At 41.7% G+C, this 18785-nt stretch overlaps 1 protein-coding gene across 8 annotated transcripts in view; it reads left to right on the plus strand.

Moving 5' to 3' along the window:
- Window positions 1-18785, plus strand: part of KALRN (kalirin RhoGEF kinase) — a 528424-nt gene that overhangs the window by 283171 nt on the left and 226468 nt on the right. The window lies entirely within an intron of this gene.

The raw sequence follows: 18785 nt of genomic DNA on the forward strand, positions 1-18785 counted from the left end.
TTATTATTATTATTGTTATTTGTTTTCCTCATAGCACAGTGTAAGCAAGGCTTGTCCAGGAATTTTGGTATAAAGCTAAAAGCTTATAACTTTTCCTCGAAGCATGGACATGGTAGATGTTTAAAAATACTTCTCATCTTTATTTGTCACAGCTGTGATGGGATGTCTTTGCATACCATTGACAATTCACATAGCCTGAAAGCAGCAGTTCTAGATTGGTGGGTCTCTAAAATTTCATGGGACCACCTGTGGATTTAAGTCTTCTGGTAATAGGCTTGAATTTCTGGAATTACTTTCTGTGAATTTATTAAAATGGACCTTAAGCTTGCGGTTGCAAACCATGGTTCTACAAGGCCTCATCCAAAAGCACAAGTTAGTGGGAGATTTTATCCTGAAATCAGCATAAGGTGCCTTTCCAGAAGCTGGGCTTGAGTCAGCTGTTACTGGATGCAACACTGAGGTAAGAAATGAAAATGATGATCATGTAATATAAAGGAGCTAAAACTAGGTGATGTAATGTCCTTTGTGGCATTAATATTTTCTAAATTTCCTTTCTCTGTGATGCGTCAGCTTCATAATTCCAGCTACATCTCACATTTCCAGATCACGGTTAGCTTTCCTCCCCATTTCTTACCTCCTCTTTGAGTAGTACTTCACTGGAGATGTAGGAAATAAATTAAGAACAGGTGATAAAAGACAGTGGATATGACACCAAGGTGTGTAACTGCACATGGAAACACCTTGCTTAAGGCTTGCACTACTGGATGAAGTAATTTAGAGATACATCCCCTCATCAGGGTTTAGGAACCTTACAGATAGGAAGCATGCATGGGTAGGTACTAGGGCAAGTCACAATAGAATTATGTCACTTAAAGACTTTTCTAACCGCGCTGTTAATCCTCCTTCTGTACTATTTCAGTATGTCTGTCTCTGAATAACTTCAGACACACATCCATTCACTTCATGAGGCCAAATTCAGAGCAAATAGTGTGTGAATTTAGTTCACTGGGTGGCCACATGTGTTCAAATGAAGGTGGGTGTTTGGGAGGAGGATAGAGAGGAAAGAGGAAAGTGTGGTTTACACAGATACAGAATCTCTCAGGTTCCTCTGAATGTGATCCTTTTACATCTTATGCGATAGCATCAATGAGCATCTCATTGCTCTGCCTGGACAATCGTGAACAGTCACAATCAGTCCTTCACTCTGAGTATGAAGTTTATGGTGCCTCCTGAATAGAAATAACTGACACAAGCTGAACCTTGTTACTTCCCCCTGGCTTTGACAGGAATAGTTTTGTGTATTCACACCAGAATACCATTCCTAATTTATGAGGCCTGTCTGCAGTGTGACACTGGAATGTGGTGCTGGTAAATGGACATGGGGACATGAATTGAGGGGAAGTGAAAGGAATCTCAGGCTTTATCTAAGGTCAAAGACTTAAGAATATAATACTCTCTGCTTTGGAAAGAGTAATAGTGAGGGTAAGAGGGTAGACCATAAATTTATCACACCTGCAGTTCTCCTGCAGAAGCTTCTAGTGAGTTTGTGGTTGGGGAATAAATCTCCTCACTACTCTGATTATGACCAGTTTTTATACTTCCTGACTGCCTTCTTGATGCTTAACTCTTTAGAGCTAGTTGGTACTTAATTCTAACTTAAGTTCAGTTATTTGTAGTTTTTCTCAAGATAGCAAATAACTTCACCATGGGTAGGGTGGATAACTGGCATTGCTTGCTCCCAATATAGCCATATAATTAAGCACATTTGCTAAGATCCTGAAAAAAACTGATGGGTTTGCCTATTCCCCTCATAAGTATGTTAATTATTGGTATTAATGACAATAAAAAGGATTGTGTTTGTTTTTCTTTAAAAAAAAAAGCATAATACTGACATACCTGATGAGATTGACCGTATATGCAATAGTATTTGCTGTTGGCAATTCTCTGAAAAAAATACTTAGCCTGTCATACAGTATAAATCTATTCTCCAAAATCTACTTTCTTTTGGTGCAGATATATTTGTTCTATTTCAAGAAGGCATTTGCAAAGGTCAGATGAAACAATTTTCATGAGTTTTCTTGATATTTTCAACAGTGGACAAAACAGTCATGTTTTTGAATGCTGCCTAACTACATGTAAAGAAGTGTGTCTGAGATTGCTGTGCTGAGAAATGCTCTGATTGACTGACCTGCCAAGGCACTAGATTGAGAGGTGGAATGTGCTGTCTGTGTGTCTGATTAGAAACTCCACAGATTTATAAATCTGGATGTAGTGATTCAATCAGGCATGGCTCAAATAGATCACAGTCCTGCATACAGCTGTGCTCGGAAAATGTCAGTGAATTTGAAAGTGCTGCATTGTGACCAATAGGAAATATAATTTGGGGTCCCTTTCTCTCATAACTGCTCTCAAAACTGCTGTGGCAATTTTTCTGACAGTACTTATTCTATATGGAATGCACAGATGGCATTCAAACACAGATGTTTGAATTTGGATTAAAAAGCCTGAGCTCTTGGGACAGAAGTTGTTAGCTTGTATATACCTGTTACTTTCTCAGCCAGTCCTGATACTGTTCACGGGCTTCCACCCTGAAAAAGCCACCTGTAGGCACAGTGTCTACCGCACAGTGAAACTTAGTAGTCAGGCATTATCAAGATATCTCCAAAGAAATACCGCTCTGGATGACAGCCTCTTTGCTTGGTTGGAATTCTTCTGTGCAAATCAGATAACCATAGTTCAGTCAATTACAACTGTAAATCTAAAGATAATTTCATTTTAGACTCTCTACCTTATTCAGGGCTTTTATCCTGAAAACCAGTGTGCCTTCTAGTTGGAAAAGCCTCCCAGTGCTTCAGCACTATGAAGTTGAGTTGCACATGTTGGAAACCCTTCTCCTGTTCTCAGACTATGAAGAGAGGTGCCACAGATCAGCCTCCTCCTTTTTGGCATTCTCAGCAGTCAGAGGTTAGGGTGGCCTCACATCCTCCTCTGCTCACAAAGAGCATCACTGCATTTGTGCTGGTGCAGAATTAGGAAAGATACTGGGGAAGCTGCTTTGTTAATCCCTTGCACTAAGCTGCCACGGGACTGAGTGGTTTTGCGCTTTGAATGATCTAAAACAAGCGTTTCTGTAGTCTTTCTGCTTTTACGAGCTTTTCCATCAGATGTACGGTTAAGATTTCCTGTCGAGCAGGTTTTTCCGCATTTTTGCTCTGCGAACGCCCACCAGTACGTATTGCGACCTGCAGATGGCACTCGCAATGCATTGCAAAAGCCTGTAGCTCTGCTAATGGTAAACAGAGCTGGTGTTTTTAATCCAAACTAGCCAAACGTCGTCGCAAAATGAAATAAAGCAGAAGTGGAAGCTGGCTCACACTCTGTCCCCGTGGTGTTCTCCCACCCCTGACGAAACCCACGTTGTTCAAGGTCACAGAAAAACAACCATCCTTTTTTTTTTTTTTTTTTTTTTTTTGCAAAGCTGGGCAGTCCATGCTTTAATGCAAGGTAGATTTGTCATCTGTGTTTAGGGGGTAAGCTGCTCTCAGATCTGTGGAGCTGCTTTCAAGGCTCTTGGGCCCCATTATGCTCACAACTACAAATGCGTTCTGTATTTAGTACCTGTGTGCATGTTTCCATGCAATAGTTGGTGTATTTTTCATGGTAATCCAAAGGCACTGATGTTTGCAAGGTAAAATATCACAACTCTAGCATGCAACAAAGCACGTGTTCTGAGCAGCCTTCATTCAAAATATGTGCCGTCGTCCACCATTATCAAACACAATAAGAAGGCTGACTGGAGGCTGTGGCCATCCAAGTTCATGGGGCTTGTTTGTATGTCCAGTGTGGCAGCTCCTTGTTCGGGTGTTGTGACTAGAGCAGTTTTGATTTAGGTACATGGCTGGATCCTGTGTTCCTGACTTTGCAAGTTTTACAGGATCCATTTTGCCAAGGTATACATGCAATGCAGTGGAATACTCTTGATTTACTACAAAGAAGGAAAGCCAGAGAAAATGGGAGCAAAAATGCTGAGCTTTGCAGTAATGACATTTGGGAAGCTATTCGGTTTTCTGTTCTTGGGTATCTGTGATTGCTTTCCTCCAAGACAATTTTTGGAAGATGATGATTAAACACCTGAACACTGGCTTTGAATGTCAAAGTTAACTTTATGTGTACATATATAGTTTTAAGATTCAGCTCTTCCTTTTATTCTTCTCAGGGAGGTAAATAAATTTCCTGCAGGGGAGGCTTTCAGAGAAGACCTTGAAAGCCAAAGGCCTGTATCATCTACTAGAAATCAAAGAACAGGTGATAATTTTCATCTGAGAAGCAATTTGTGCTCCAGTGTTTCTGTCTAGGGTATTCCCTTCCTCCATCGTACCATTCCTAAAATGCTCTCAGTTCAGAGTTTTCAAAAAGTTATTTGGGATAAAAAGTAGTTTAAGTGTAAATATGTTTAAAAATATGATTATATTGTTTGTCATATGAAATATCCTGTGGATTCAGTAAGAATACTGCAGGTAAAAATGGTATTCTGTGATCTCTCAGCCCCTCATAGTTTTACTTGAACTGCTTTAAAACCAAGTGAGGTAATGGAATAGTCAGTCCAAAGCTGAATTGCAAACAGCTACTTGTTTGGCCTTCAGGATAAAAACCTAGTGCTTTCCCATACAAATTCCAGCTCTGTTGGATGTCATTGTTCTAAAGTTTGGCATAAGGTTCAGTACTGATATAAAACAGCTAGGCATAAATTAGGAGCCCATGTTGATAATGAACACTTAGAGAGTGTTGTCCCAGGATGATTAAATTATTATTACTTTTTAAAATTTTTTTACCTGCTTGATTGTTGAAAGGAAGAGCTCACTGGGCATACTGGATTTTTCCCTTTGTGTTGGTTGGCTAAAATCCTTTGTAGGGTGATATACTAGGCCAAAACGGGGAGAAAGCAGACAATTAAACTTGGTAAGAGCTATGCTCAAAGTCAGCAATAATAACTGTGGTTGCAATAATGCCAAATCTTTTTTAAAATATCAAAAAGAATGAGACGGGCAACAAAAAAGCAGCCCTACTCTTATCTTCATCATCCCTTGCATGGTCATTAGCAAGTTCTGAAGCTATAATCTGCAGTTTCCTGTTCACTTAATTTATATAAAAATATTCACATCTACACAAAGAGGAAAAAATGCCCACTGGCAGCAGATTCCATAGGCCTTTGTACTGTGGTGCAGGAGCTCTGGGCTCCAGAACTTTTGGTTTCTTCTCCTGGCTGGCAGCAGGCTGCATCTGGCAGTCACAGGCAGCAGAGAAAAATAAAACTGCCTATATATGGGTTGTCTGTGAAGGTTATCTTGGAACTTCTGGATCTAAAAACTTCTAACAGCATAGCTGAAGAGCCAGATAGTTTATCACGGAAGCAATAGTATAAATCTTGCCTGAAGTCTAGCAGCTTGTGGGTGATTCAGGACATATCTCCAGTGCAAGTGCAGATACTGAAATTGTTCTGCACAGCCTGAGCCAGGAACCAGAAAGGCTGGGAAGGGCTGAGCAGTATAGGTGTGTTAGATGTGATGCTGTGGGGACTTGGCTGCCAGACCTATGTCAGAAACAGGTCTTGTAAGACATGTTTTCCCTGGGGAAGTGTGATACTCTTCAGAGTACGCTGTGGATATCAGTACCATGCTCCATTGCATGATCTAGATGTGCCCATGGAGACTTCATTAGCAGGGGTTGCTTGAAAAGGCTTCTTGGCTGTCTTCTGCAAGCAATGTAATGGAATTGGTGGCCCTTGGTACTCCACGATCTAGTGGTAATGGGGAACCTGTTTTTAGAGATGCTCTATAATGGTGCAGAAATATTCCTGGCAATCACATGAAGAGCTGTGCCTATTGCACCATGTCTCTGAGTTTATGTTTTGGTGTATTTCTCCTCAAGCTAAAGGGGGTTTTCTTTCCTATTTCTTGTCTTCCAAAATCACATGACAGCTGGATCTTTTCATTAAACCGTCTGCAGCATGATTCACAATCTAAATGCTCCCTATAATATCTCAAGGCTTGGCAATGCAATACGTTTTTGACAATTACCAGGAGCTAGCTTCCTATCGCTGGTTTATTTGGGTAGGTTTATTTTTGTATCTTTAAAATATGTTCCTTTAATTTGCCTATAAATGCATAATGCTGTTCCCATGACAGACTGGGAAAGATCAAAGCTATTTAAAAAAATACATATTTTTCATTCTAGATGTTCTGGAAAATGGGATTTTTATTGTGTGTGGAATTCTAAGTTTTTGAATTAATTTATTTTTGAATCAGAAAAGACAGGAAAAGAATCAGAAAATTTTCTAAAGAAGAAAAATCCTGGAATTTGTTTTTTCAAGGCCATAAACTTTTTAAAGAGAACATTGGAAAATTATAACACCAATGTGTTATCTAGCATGCATACTAAAAATATATTTGATATGGTACTGATATCTTAACCGAATAACTAATACACAGCTGAAACAAAAAAATTTACCATTGACAATCTCTGTGAAGTACGCCCTCTTAGATGGAGCACTGCTGTTTTGACTGACCTGCATATATTAATAAAAAACATTATCATCTATAGGCTTTTGATCCCCTCTGATCATTTTTCTTTGTGCTTTCCTTATTGGCAGGTCAGTGGGCTATCAAACCGTACCTATTGATTCAGGAAGATTAATTGCAGCAATATCCAAATCTCATTTGTAATGATGGTGAACTAGTACTTTTCAATTCAATTCCCTGTAGCTGTTGATAGTGGGGAGGCTCAGAGGGGAGAGAAGTGACACTGTGAATCTGATCAGCATTTTTATTTTCTGATTTTGTCGTAGGGCAGTAGAAGCAGCTGCCGATGGCTGTGCTGCTTCCTCCAGGCCAGCCAGTGGTGTTTTTAGATCCCACATTAGCCACAGCAACTGTATTATGACATTGCTGAAAATCACAAATATGCTGCTTTGCAGACATTTGGTAAAGGATATTTCATGTAGACTAAGCCAATATCAAAGAGATTTGTATTCAGTAACAAAGCAAAATAATTTTCAAGAACAGGTTTTAGGTATTCATTATCATTGTGCAAATGTTCTGGGAATGTACTAACTGGGTCTGATTAATTACTCTGCTGCACAAGATTTAGAACAAAATCACACTTCCAATTTCAGAGAAATTGATTATAATTAACTTGTTCTGAAGAGTGGAGAATCCAGTGCAATGGTTGTATCTACACTGCAGAGAAGCTGCTTGGCAGTGTGGTTGTCCCTTTCTTCTTTTCCTATCACGGGTCCCTCATTGTCCAGATGAAGTATGTCCTCTTATTCCACATCATGCATTTGAATTGTCTAAAAAGCACACTTGCACTATGAGACTATTGCAAATTTATAATGATTATTTATAAATAGAAAGTATTCAAGCAACATTTTATTGCATGTAAACCTATTTTTAAAATGTGTTTCCCTGGGATACATTTCAGATTTCAGTTTCCCCTGTATAGAAATAGGGTAACATCAGTGGATTTATAGAGGTCTTTTGGAAAATACATGTGTGTGAATAGGGACAAAAATCCTAATGTGTATATAAATAATTCACTTGTTGATTCAGTGTGTGTAATCCAGCCATTAATATTGCCCTCCATAACTGTGGTCTGTGAGGTCTGGTTTTGCATAACCAAGCCCCAAGAAAGCACTGGTTTGTGTCAGTATGGAAATGGCATACGGTTTGAGGCATTTAGGCATCTTTGTTTAGTGTCTGATTCAGAGCACTACCACATGCAAAAGCACAGGTTCCTCTTCTCCCTCTCAGAGCTAGGGAGAGAAATTCTACAGTTGGCATGAGAAAAGCAGGCAGAATCAGCCTTCTCATGTCACTACACTTAAAATGAAGCATGTCTGGGGAGAAAGAAATTGTAGAATTCACAAGAAGTCAGGAACTGAGGATGAGGTGTTTCTGAACTGTCAGTGAGTATGTGCACGTGTTTGTTTAGCAGGGTTGCCTATATTAGTATGCAGCTAATACAATAGAAACCAGTATGTGCTCCAAAACAATGACACCGTGTCCTATTAACATGCAACCCTTAATATTATTAGAGTGTTTTGTTCAATGCATAAGGATTGATTTTTTCTGCACAGCGTGGGTAACTCCTCATGGCATTAGTGACATCAACAGCTATATAGGAACCGGGGAGCAGAGCCTGCTTTTGTCTCCCCTGAAGTAATATTAGGTCTCAACACAAAAGTGCACAGTGTAAAAGGGCATTTGTGACTCATTAATATCAGGGAATGGAAGGTGCAGCCTTCACATTAAATGTGTCAGCTTGAGAGCTGAAGTGAATGCATTGAGTCTTTGGTGAAATGAAGGGTGTTTGCATGGAGAGGAGAGGTGGCTGAGAGCACTAGCTTTTGGCAACCGGCTCCCGGTTGTTTTGCCTGTGGCCAGGACTTATACCGACAACCAGAACTTGGATTTGTCAATGCCCACACATCAAAGCGGAGGGCAGGAAGGACTTGAAACCTGCAGTGCTCCACAGTGGGGGAGAGAGGTCTAGTACAATTTCACTGTTACTTTCTGTAGTCCTCTAGGGTTTGTTTTAGGCTCAGAATGGACCTAGCTGAATCCTCTTTAAAATCAGAGGTAGGTGTTTTTCCCCCACTGCAAAAGTGGCTCAAACAAATACTGCCCAGCCATGAATGCATTCACACTGTTCCTCCTTTGTAGAAAGTAACCATTTCTGATTCATTTCATGGGGTGTCATGCTGTCCCTCCCAGTTCCAGGTCCTTACCCAAAGGGAACTGTGCCAAACAGCAGTGCCTCAGTGCACACCAAGCGATGGGCTCTGTTCCTGCTTTGCTCCTCTCCATGCACTGAAAATCAAATAGGAGAGAAGCAGCCTTCACAGCAGAGCCAGGGCTGTGCAGCTGTGCTGAAATATCAGTCAACTCACTAGAGTGTGTGCTCCCCCCTGGGACTGGTAATTGGGTCACTGGGTCAGTTAACCATTGTAAACTTAGTTTTCTTGTAGCTGCATGTAAATGTGGGACAGAAAAGAAAGAAGAGACTTCCGAGATCAGAACAGATTCTGATTTGTGTGCTAAAATAGGGACACAAAATAAGGAGATTATTTTGGGATGGGAATTGTGGAAGTAGCGTGAATTACTGCTTGGACCTGCTGGGCATGCCTCCAGGGGTGGGGGCAGGTGCCCAGATCCTACTGCTTGGGGTTTGGCACAAAACTGGGACTCAGGGATAATAGGCAGAGGGAGATTAAAAGACAACTCAAAGAGAATTTCTCTGATCTTTGGTTTTGCCTTGTATTATGTCCAGTTGTATCCTTTGAGGGCCTGATTTGGAACTTTTGGAGGAAGGGCGATTGGATAGGGAGAGGAAAGAATTCGGCAACATTAAATAAAGAATACACTAGAAAGCATTCAGGAATTTTTATAGTAAAAAGTTTGGCAGATGTTGACTGTAGAGGCAGTATCTCATATGCCTGTAGTATTCTTGGAAATCTACGATGTGCCAAAACCCAATACATTTTACAGCATGAAGATTTCTGGTGGGAATACTGTTCTGTACCAGATCTTTCATTGTAAGTCATTACTAAGATATATTTTTCTCAGATCATGTGTGGCCACCTAATAAAGGCCAGAAATAAATAAATACATAATATGTTATCTTTCTAAATCTTTGTTGTGATTATTGATAACCTGGATTGAATTTCACACAGTAGAACACATTTTTAAAATGCACACCATATAAATGCTTTCTGACCAACATGAAAAATGTTAGTTCCTGTCTGGAACTTTTTTAAAGTATATGAATAATTGTGGTATAAAATAAATAAATAAATACAATTGTTTATTATGTCCAGGGTAGTGAAAAACCCTGTTATTTTTCCTCATTATAAATATGCACTATATCGCACTAGCTGTTACAGATTCTGGTTTTAAACTTGTCAAGTTTTAGGGAATACAGAGCCCATAGTCCATTTTGCTTTGGTGGCACCTCTGAAGAATTAATTTGATGGGTAAGCTGTACAGACAGTTCACATGTCAGGGAGATAACGATGATGAAAAATTGGTTGATAAATCTAATAAAATTCAGAGATGGTTTCTACTCATTTGAAACAAATTCCAAGGTGTAAACCATGATGGAGAGCTTAATTAATGTTGACAGTGAAGACATTCTGAATCCAAAGGGGGACCCATCTTGTTGACCTCCTCCTAAGGATGCTAAACTGGAACAAGGAGATGAAGTAAAAAGTTACTTCAACTTTAATTAAGCTAGGGAGGGTGCCTTATTCTTGTAGGTGGCAGAGGGGCATTCACCATCAAGTTATCTGAGGTACAGAGGGGGAGGGGGATAGAGTTATCTGAGTGGTGGGCAGGTGTTGTGTTGCCATTCCTGTTCACAAGGTATATTGAGATATATTGAGAAATGTCCTTCTACCAAATGGAAATAACCAAATTGTCAACAAAACAGAGGTTTTGGTGTTTTTTCTTCATGTGTTTTGTCTTCAGCTGGATGTGTACTGAAGTGTGAGGCTTACTCTAGATGGAAAGACCAATTTTTAACTTAATCTTTTCCACAAGTTAAACTTACTGTTGCAAATAGAAGGGATCCAGGAGAATACCAAGGGACTCCCTGCTTTCCTCTGAGTTTAGAGGGTATATAGACAGTGCTAGCACATAACACCAGCTCAGCTGCACCACAAGACATGATGCCCTCGCTGAGAGCATCTCCCATACTGCTCTCGCCTGGGTCAGTGCATGGGAGCTGATGCAATGCAGTGTCTCAGGGAGGTAATCTGTGTTTCAAAGGAGCAGCAGCAAAAATGTCATTAAATCTCTGCATCCTTCCTGAAGCAGCAGCACTGCACTAACCCTGCTAAAAGACTGTGGCGTATCTTCCTCTGTACTTTCCTGTCAAACATCACTTTGCTTGTCAGAGGTAACCTTTAACTTATGGCAAAATAGAGTTCACTGCAAATCTCGAGGTCCTATGATGCATTCATGGTAGAGTTACCTTTTTGCAGTAGCCTGTGTTGCATTTTTGTCATGTATTACCAGACAGAAAGAATGAGTATTATGTGATGTATATGCAGTACTGTGTTGTGCTCCAGACGGTCTAGTCTTTATAGTTGGCTATATAGGAATTCTTAAGCTGAGAGCTCTGGAGAATTTGGGTCAAAGTGTTGCTGAATTTTCTTTTGTTAAACATTATCTCATTCTATAAACAGTCCCATGTCACTCAAAATGTGCTTCAGGAAAGATGTTATAACCTGTCTCTACATTAATGGGAAATAAAGGCGTAGCTGAGTTGTGGTAGTGGCTGGGGGGGAAGCAGGGAGAGAAAACACTTTACTGTCTTATTTAAAGCAGATTTCATAAAAACCTAGATGCTAGAAACAAAGACAGGCAGTTTACAGAAGTTCACATCCTCGTAGGTTTATTTCTGCAGCAGCACTGCTAGTTGTATTTGGTACTGACTTTTCCCAGGGCTGCTGATAGTCCCAAGCCCTTTAATACTGTCATTGCTGTGTCTTTGAAATCTCCAAACTGTGAGCATGATATTAAACCCAGAATTCCTGAGGTTATATCAATTCAGGAGACCAGCAGGATGTGATAAAGCTGTCATGGTTGTACTCATCTCTGCAGGGCTCAGAAAAGATGCGAGCTGAGCCTTTGGGACAGAAACAATACTGTGCCCTCCCAGATTGCTGCTCACCTTGGAGCTGCCACATGTTCCTTTGTTTCTGCACATGTCTTCCCTTTTCCGTCTCTCATAAAGAAGTTGCGGAGTTTTGCTGTGAACTAATCTTGGCATGTTGATGATATTTATCATTTGAGAAGTTTTCAAAATGCTGTGTTTAGCTCCTGACAGTTTGCCTCCTTGTGCTCCCTTGTTATTTCCAGGTTGTTTGGGGTTCTTTTTTGATCGTGGGTCAATTTACATGGTAGCAAGGTGGCTGGGAACAGATGGGGTTCACCTGTCTGAAAGGGGAATGAGAGCTTTAAACTGGATTTGAAGGGGGGAGGGAATAAAACCAAGCTTGTTACAGATGAGCCTGCGCCCGGGGGTGGCATGCCAGGGTCGGAGGTGAGATTGATAGCACAGCTGAAGTGCATCTATGCTAATGCCCGAAGCGTGGGCAACAAACAGGAGGAGCTGGCAGCCATTTTGCAGCAGGAAGACTATGACATTATCGACATCACGGAAACATGGTGGGATAACTGACACGACTGGAGTGCTGCAATGGATGGCTATAAACTCTTCAGAAAGGATAGAGAAGGAAGAAACAATAGTACAGTAGCTCTGTATGTTGGGGAATGTTTCAACTGCCCAGAGCTGAATGATGGTGACAAAAGGGTTGAGTATTTGTGGGTAAGAATTGGGGAAGGCCAACAAGGTGCATACCCTGGTAGGATTCTTTTATAGACCACCCAACCGGGACAAAGAGACAGATGAAACATTCTACAAGCAACTGGGAGAAGTCTCAAGATTTCTAGCCCTTGTTCTCGTGGGGGTCTTCAACCTACCGGACATCTGCTGGAAATATAACACAATGGATAAGAAACAGTCTAGGAGGTTCCTGGAGTGCGTGGAAGATAAATTCCTGATGGAGCTGGTCAGTAAGCCAACCAGGGAAGATGCCCCACTGAACCAGCTTTTTACAAACAGGGAAGGACTGGTGGGTGATGTGGTGGTTGAAGGACATCTTGGGCATAGCAATCATGAGATGACAAGAGTTTGATTCTTAGAGTAGTAAGGAGGGGGATCAGCAGAACTGCTTTCCAGAAGGCTGACTTTGACCTGTTTAAGAGCCTCATTGACAGAGTCCCTTGGGAGATAGTTCTGAAGGGCCATGGGGTTCAGAAAGGCTGGACATTCTTCAGGAAGGTAGTCAAAGGCACAGGAGCAGGCTGACCCCATGTGCCGAAAGACAGGCCGGCTGGGGAGAAGACAGGCCTGGCTGAACAGAGAGCTTTGTCTGGAACTCATGGAGAAAAGGAGAGTTTACCACCTTTGGAAGAAGAGGCAGGCATCTCTAGATGACTATAAGATTGTTGAGAGGTTATGCAGGGTGAAGACTGGAGAGGCAAAAGCCCAGCTAGAACTCAGGCTGGAAGGTGCTGTAAAAGAAAACAAAAAATGTTTTTTACAAATACATTAGAAACAAAAGGAGGGCCAAGCATAATCTCTGCCCTTTATTGGATGCGGCCAGGAACATTGCCACAGAGGACGAAGAAAAGGCTGAGGTACTTACCTCTTGCTTTGCCTCAGTCTTTAACAGTAAGACCAGCTTCCCTCTGGGTACTCAGCCCCCTGAGCTGGAAGACCGGAATGAGGAGGAGCAGAATGAAGTCCCCACGGTCCAGAAGGAAATGGTCAGTGACCTGCTGCTCCACTTAGACATGCACAAGTCTGTGGGGCTGGATGAGATCCACCCGTACTGAGGGAGCTGGGGGAGGACCTCACCAAGCCATTCTCCATCATTTATCAATAGTCCTGGCAAACTGGAGAGGTTCTAGAATGCTGGAAGTTAGTCACTGTGACACGTGTCTACAAGAAGGGCAGGAATAAGGATCTGGGTAACTATAGGCCTGTCAGCCTGACCTCAGTGCCAGGGAAGGTTATGGAGCAGATCATCCTGAATTCATCACATGGCACATACAGGACAACCCAGGCATCAGGCCCAGCCAGCATGGGTTTATGAAAGGCACGTCCTGCTTGATGAACCTGATCTCCTTCCCTGACAGGGTGACCTGCCTAGTGGATGAGGGAAAGGCTGTGGATGTTGCCTACCTGGACCTTAGTAAAGCCTGTGACACCATCTCCCACAGCATTCACCTGGGGAAACTGGCTGCTCCTGGCTTGGGCGGGGGTGCTCTGTGCTGGGTTAAAGCTGGCTGGGCGGCCGAGCCCAGGGTGGTGGGGAATGGAGTCACATCCTGCTGGTGGCCGGGCACACGTGGTGCTGCCCAGGGCTCAGTGGTGGGGCCGGTCCTGGTTAATGTCTTCATCGATGATCTGGGCAAGGGGATCGAGTGCTCCCTCGGTCAGTTTGCAGGTGACACCAGGCTGGGAGGTGTTGATGTGCAGAGGGCAGGCGGCTCTGCAGAGGATTGGGACAGGCTGGACCGATGGGCCCAGGTCAGTTGTATGAGGTTCAACAGGGCTCAGTGCCGGGTCCTGCCCGTGGGTCACAGCAACCCCCCGCAGCGCTACGGGCTGGGGGCAGGGGGCTGGGAGTGCCTGGAGGAAAAGGGCCTGGGGGTGCTGGTCGACAGCTGGCTGGACGTGAGCCAGCAGTGTGCCCAGGTGGCCAAGGTGGCCAACAGCATCCTGGCTTGTATCTGAAACAGTGTGGCCAGCAGGACCAGGGCAGTGATTGTCCCCCTGCACTGGGCACTGGTGAGGCCCCACCTCGAATCCTGGGTTCAGTTTTGGGCCCCTGGCTACAACAGGGACATGGAGGTGCTGGAGCATGTCCAGAGATGGGCAACGGAGCTGGGGAAGGGTCTGGAGCACAAGTCTTGTGAGGAGCAGCTGAGGGAACTGGGGTGGTTTATCCTGGACAAAAGGAGGGTGAGGGGAGACCTTATTGCTCTCTACAGCTCTCTGAAAGGAGGCTGTAGGCAGGTGGGGGTCGGTCTCTTCTCCCAAGTATCAAGCAATAGGACAAGAGGAAATGGCCTCCAGTTGTACCAGGGGAGGTTTAGATTGGAGATTAGGAAAAATTTCTTCACTGAAAGTGTGGTCAGGCATTGGAACAGGCTGCCCAGGGAGGTGGTGGAATCACCATCCCTGGAGGTGTTTAAAAAACTTATAGATACGGTGCTTAGGGTCATGGTTTAGTGATGGACTTGGCAGTCCTGCATGAACAGTTTGACTTGATGATATTAAAGGTCTTTTCCAACCTAACTGACTCTATGATTTTGTGATTCTATGAATTTCAGATACCTTCCCTAATTCTTGTAGATCCTTGTACAGTCCATAAAATATTGAAAATACTGACACTGCAAGAGTATTTCATCATCTAATCTTAATATGCTGTTTAGATATGCTTCTCCCAGAAAAGCAGTAGGGTGACAGGAAAAAAACCCCAAATTCCTTTAAGCACAAAATGAGCCTACATATTGAATAGATACTGTTTCTATTCAGGGTGCCTTTAGGTGCCATAGTGAGATATAACTGCTGGCTTTCAAGGCCTGTGAGACCGCCTGAGTTAAAACTGTCAATTACTTTTTTTCAATGCAGTCTTTGAAAACTGTTTCTACCAATGATTCTTTATTTTGTAAACATAGCTGTCTGGTTATTAGATCCAGGGCATAATCCTTCCTGGGGCAACACTGCTTTCTCAGCTGGCAACCTTCCTTGGTCTCAGGAAAGATGCCGAAGCTTGGCTTTGTGGAACTAAAACTTCATTCTTGTGCCAAAGGGGTGTTCTTCCAGTTCCTCTGTGGAGTTTTGCAGATCAAAACTTCTTAAATCATGTCTTACAAAGTGTAAAGGGCCATGTATTTCTGGTATACTGCACCTTCTTCAAGAATGTGTATCAGACTCCTGTGTAATCCTGCGGTGATATGCCCTCTTTTTAACATGAAGTGTGCAGATTGCTTCCCTGGAAAGGGAAGGACTGTTTACTTATCTAATATTAAGCAAGTGCTTAGTGGTTTGTTTAATAGAGATCGCACATATATACCAATTAAAACAGAATAGGGAGGAAAGGGGAAATTTGCCATGCTCCAGGTGAAACCTTTGTTGAGTGTAGTCTTTCTGCTGAACAAAAAGAAGGATATCCCTTGTCTTCCCCCTTGCAACAAAAATAAATTAATCTTGCAACATTAAAAAAAAAATCTCAGCAGAGGTTTGAAAAGTCTAGATCTTTGCCAAACATGCCTTTGAGCATTCTAATTTAGAAGAAAATAGCTCTGGTGGCATTCAAAGTCAAGTCCTTGCAGAGATGGTACGCTTTAGTAGTGATGGAAGAATTCAGTGACACTTAAGCTGACCACACTAAGCTAAAATGTTAGCTTGCTCTTTTTGTGTGCACGCACATGTGCATCTGTGTGTCCTTCCATACTTATTAATATTGGATGTGATGTGTGATATTTGATGGCACTTAAAACATTATTTACTATATGTTTCACTGGCATTGCATTGAATAATGGTTGGGATCACACCAGAGTTAATTACTGTGATTGTGGTAATATGAATATTATCTTATTGATATATGACTACACTTCTGATTGAGGTAAACCATCGATATGATAAAATATACCATAGGTAACTTTTTTTTTTTTAATTTAAAATAAGCACTCAGTGTGAAATAGCACAAAGAAGAATTCTTTTAGCTAATGTGTTTCCAGCTATTGATTCTAATCTTGCTTATTAGTTTGAAGGTCTAAGGTAGCTTTTAAACAATTTATTTGGGGTTTCAGCATTTGATGTAATGTGTGTCACTATTTTAAATTCAAATAATAAGTTCATCTCAGTTTCTATGTGAATCCTGAGGGAAAATCATAAATAAAAGATAATGATACATGGAAAAGTATCTGGTTCTTGCCGATGGTTAGTGAGAATGCTGTGTCGTATCCACTTGTCATTCCTGGGAACTGTTTATTTCTCATTCATGCTGAAAAATCCCTTATGCTTTTATAATTCACTGACATCATGGAATTAGTGGAGGTGTAAAGTAGTAATTAGTATCAGCATGGTATTTATTATATATGGCCTCTTAGCCATCTGAAATGGGAGCACACTTCACATGTACCAAATCTGTGGATTTTCCTGAACTGAGCTAAACTTCAAATCGTAGAATCATAGAATAGTTTGGATTGTCAGGGACCTTTAAAGGCCATCTAGTCCAACACCCCTGCAATGAGCAGGGACACCTTCAACTGCATCAGGTTGCTCAGAGCCCCATCCAACCTGACCTTGAATATTCCCAGGGATGGGGCATCTACCATCTCTCTGGGCAACCCACGCCAGTGTTTCACCACCCTCATTGTAAAATATTTCTTCCTTATACCTAGTCTGAATCTACCCTCTTTTAATTTAAAACCGTTGCCTCTTATCCTATCGCTACAGGCCCTACTAAAAAGTCTGTCCCAGTCTTTCTTATAAGCCCCATTTAAGTATTGAAAGGACACAATAAAGTCTCCCTGGAAAATGTCAGTGGGGAAAGTAACAATGGATCAGTAACTACAGATGCTGAGCCAGAAAATACCTGAAGAAAAATAATTTAAATCATTGTGAATGAACCGTGGTCTGACAATGGGAAGTGAGAGGCATTAAGGACCTTTCAGCCCCATGTATCAGCTGGAAAGGTATATTTTCCAGGAGCTGGGAGAGAGGTTTTCTGTGCAGTGCTTGTCACCTGATGCATAGGTGACATTCCTTATCACTCTGGTTCCTAGACTGTGGTTGCAAATAGATGCAGTTCTGATAATAGTAGTAATTTTGTTGAAATTGCCAAGTGGTTGATACTTGGACACACACTCACACATGCTTGCACTCACAATCTTACCTGAGACCCTCATTTATTGAACTACTTAAACAGATTTGATTCATTCATTTAAAGGTAGGCATGTTCTTACGTGTTTGTTGAAAGATGAATGTAACAAGCTGTAATATTTGAAGAGCTCACACCTCAGGAAGGACAGTGCAAGGAGAACTGGGGCAAAATTATGACAAGAAAAACTCAGGATGAATTGCCATATTAAAGGGAAGAACAGTCTGCAGAAGGTGGTGATGGAAACTTCATTAACCTCGATATTTTTTTAAAAGGTTGGAAGTTTCCATTCTAGTGTACGGTAGGGAGCAACCCTGTGCCGACTGATAAAGTGAGTGGCTGCAGGACCTCAGAGGGATTTTCTGCCTTTAACTTCTGTAACTGTAATTCCTGGTAAGTCTGTTTTGAATTAGAGCAATGGAGCACAAGTAAGAATACAGGTCTTGATTTCATTATGCAAAATTCAAATGGAATAAACCACATCTTACATTAGATCATCATATGCACTTAGCCTTTGCCCTGCTTATAGGGAGGAGGAATTTGTCAAAGATGGATGCTTCCTTAAACCCCAGATTTATTTATCAAAGAAATGCTTCATTGTGGTCACTCATTTTAGCTTTAGAATATCAAGTTACTGAAGATGTAATTCTCCACAAAAGCCTGACTGTGAGATTACTTAACCTAAAAAAAACCGAGCAGATTTTAACAAAGTAGCTTGAGTAAAGAATCTGATAACAGTAACTGAGCTTCATAAATCAGGATAACAATAGTTTATAAGTATTGGGAAGAAATGCAGAATCAGCTCCATAATTATCATTTTGTGAATGTGAATCATGCTGTAGTTTCTACAGGGAGGAATAATACCCACTGTCAATGTGCAAAACATGGATACGAGACATCCAGAGTTGAATTTTCAGCCCTTTGCCATTTTTTGTCTCTTCCTGTAATCTTGACTAAATATCTGGGAGGCTAACCCAGTTCTCACTGAAGTCAGTAAGACCCTTTTTACTGTCTTCAGTGAGAGATAGATCAGACTTTGAACTTTGTCTCAGCATCCCATCTTCACAGCAGGAGTAATAATACTGAGTTTTCATCTTTGGTGTTGAGGAGTCAAGTCATGACTCTAAAGAACATAAAGGAGATACCACATCAGAGAAAGCCTAATAAGTCTCCTAAACTTCAGCCTGCAGGCGTAAGGCAGGATTCACATCACTAGTCTTTAGTAAAGAAGATCAGATCTAAGCTAGTCATCTAAGTTCTCTCT

Source organism: Falco peregrinus, chromosome 8 (genome assembly GCF_023634155.1).
Source record: "Falco peregrinus isolate bFalPer1 chromosome 8, bFalPer1.pri, whole genome shotgun sequence".
NCBI classification, from domain to species: Eukaryota; Metazoa; Chordata; class Aves; order Falconiformes; family Falconidae; genus Falco; species Falco peregrinus.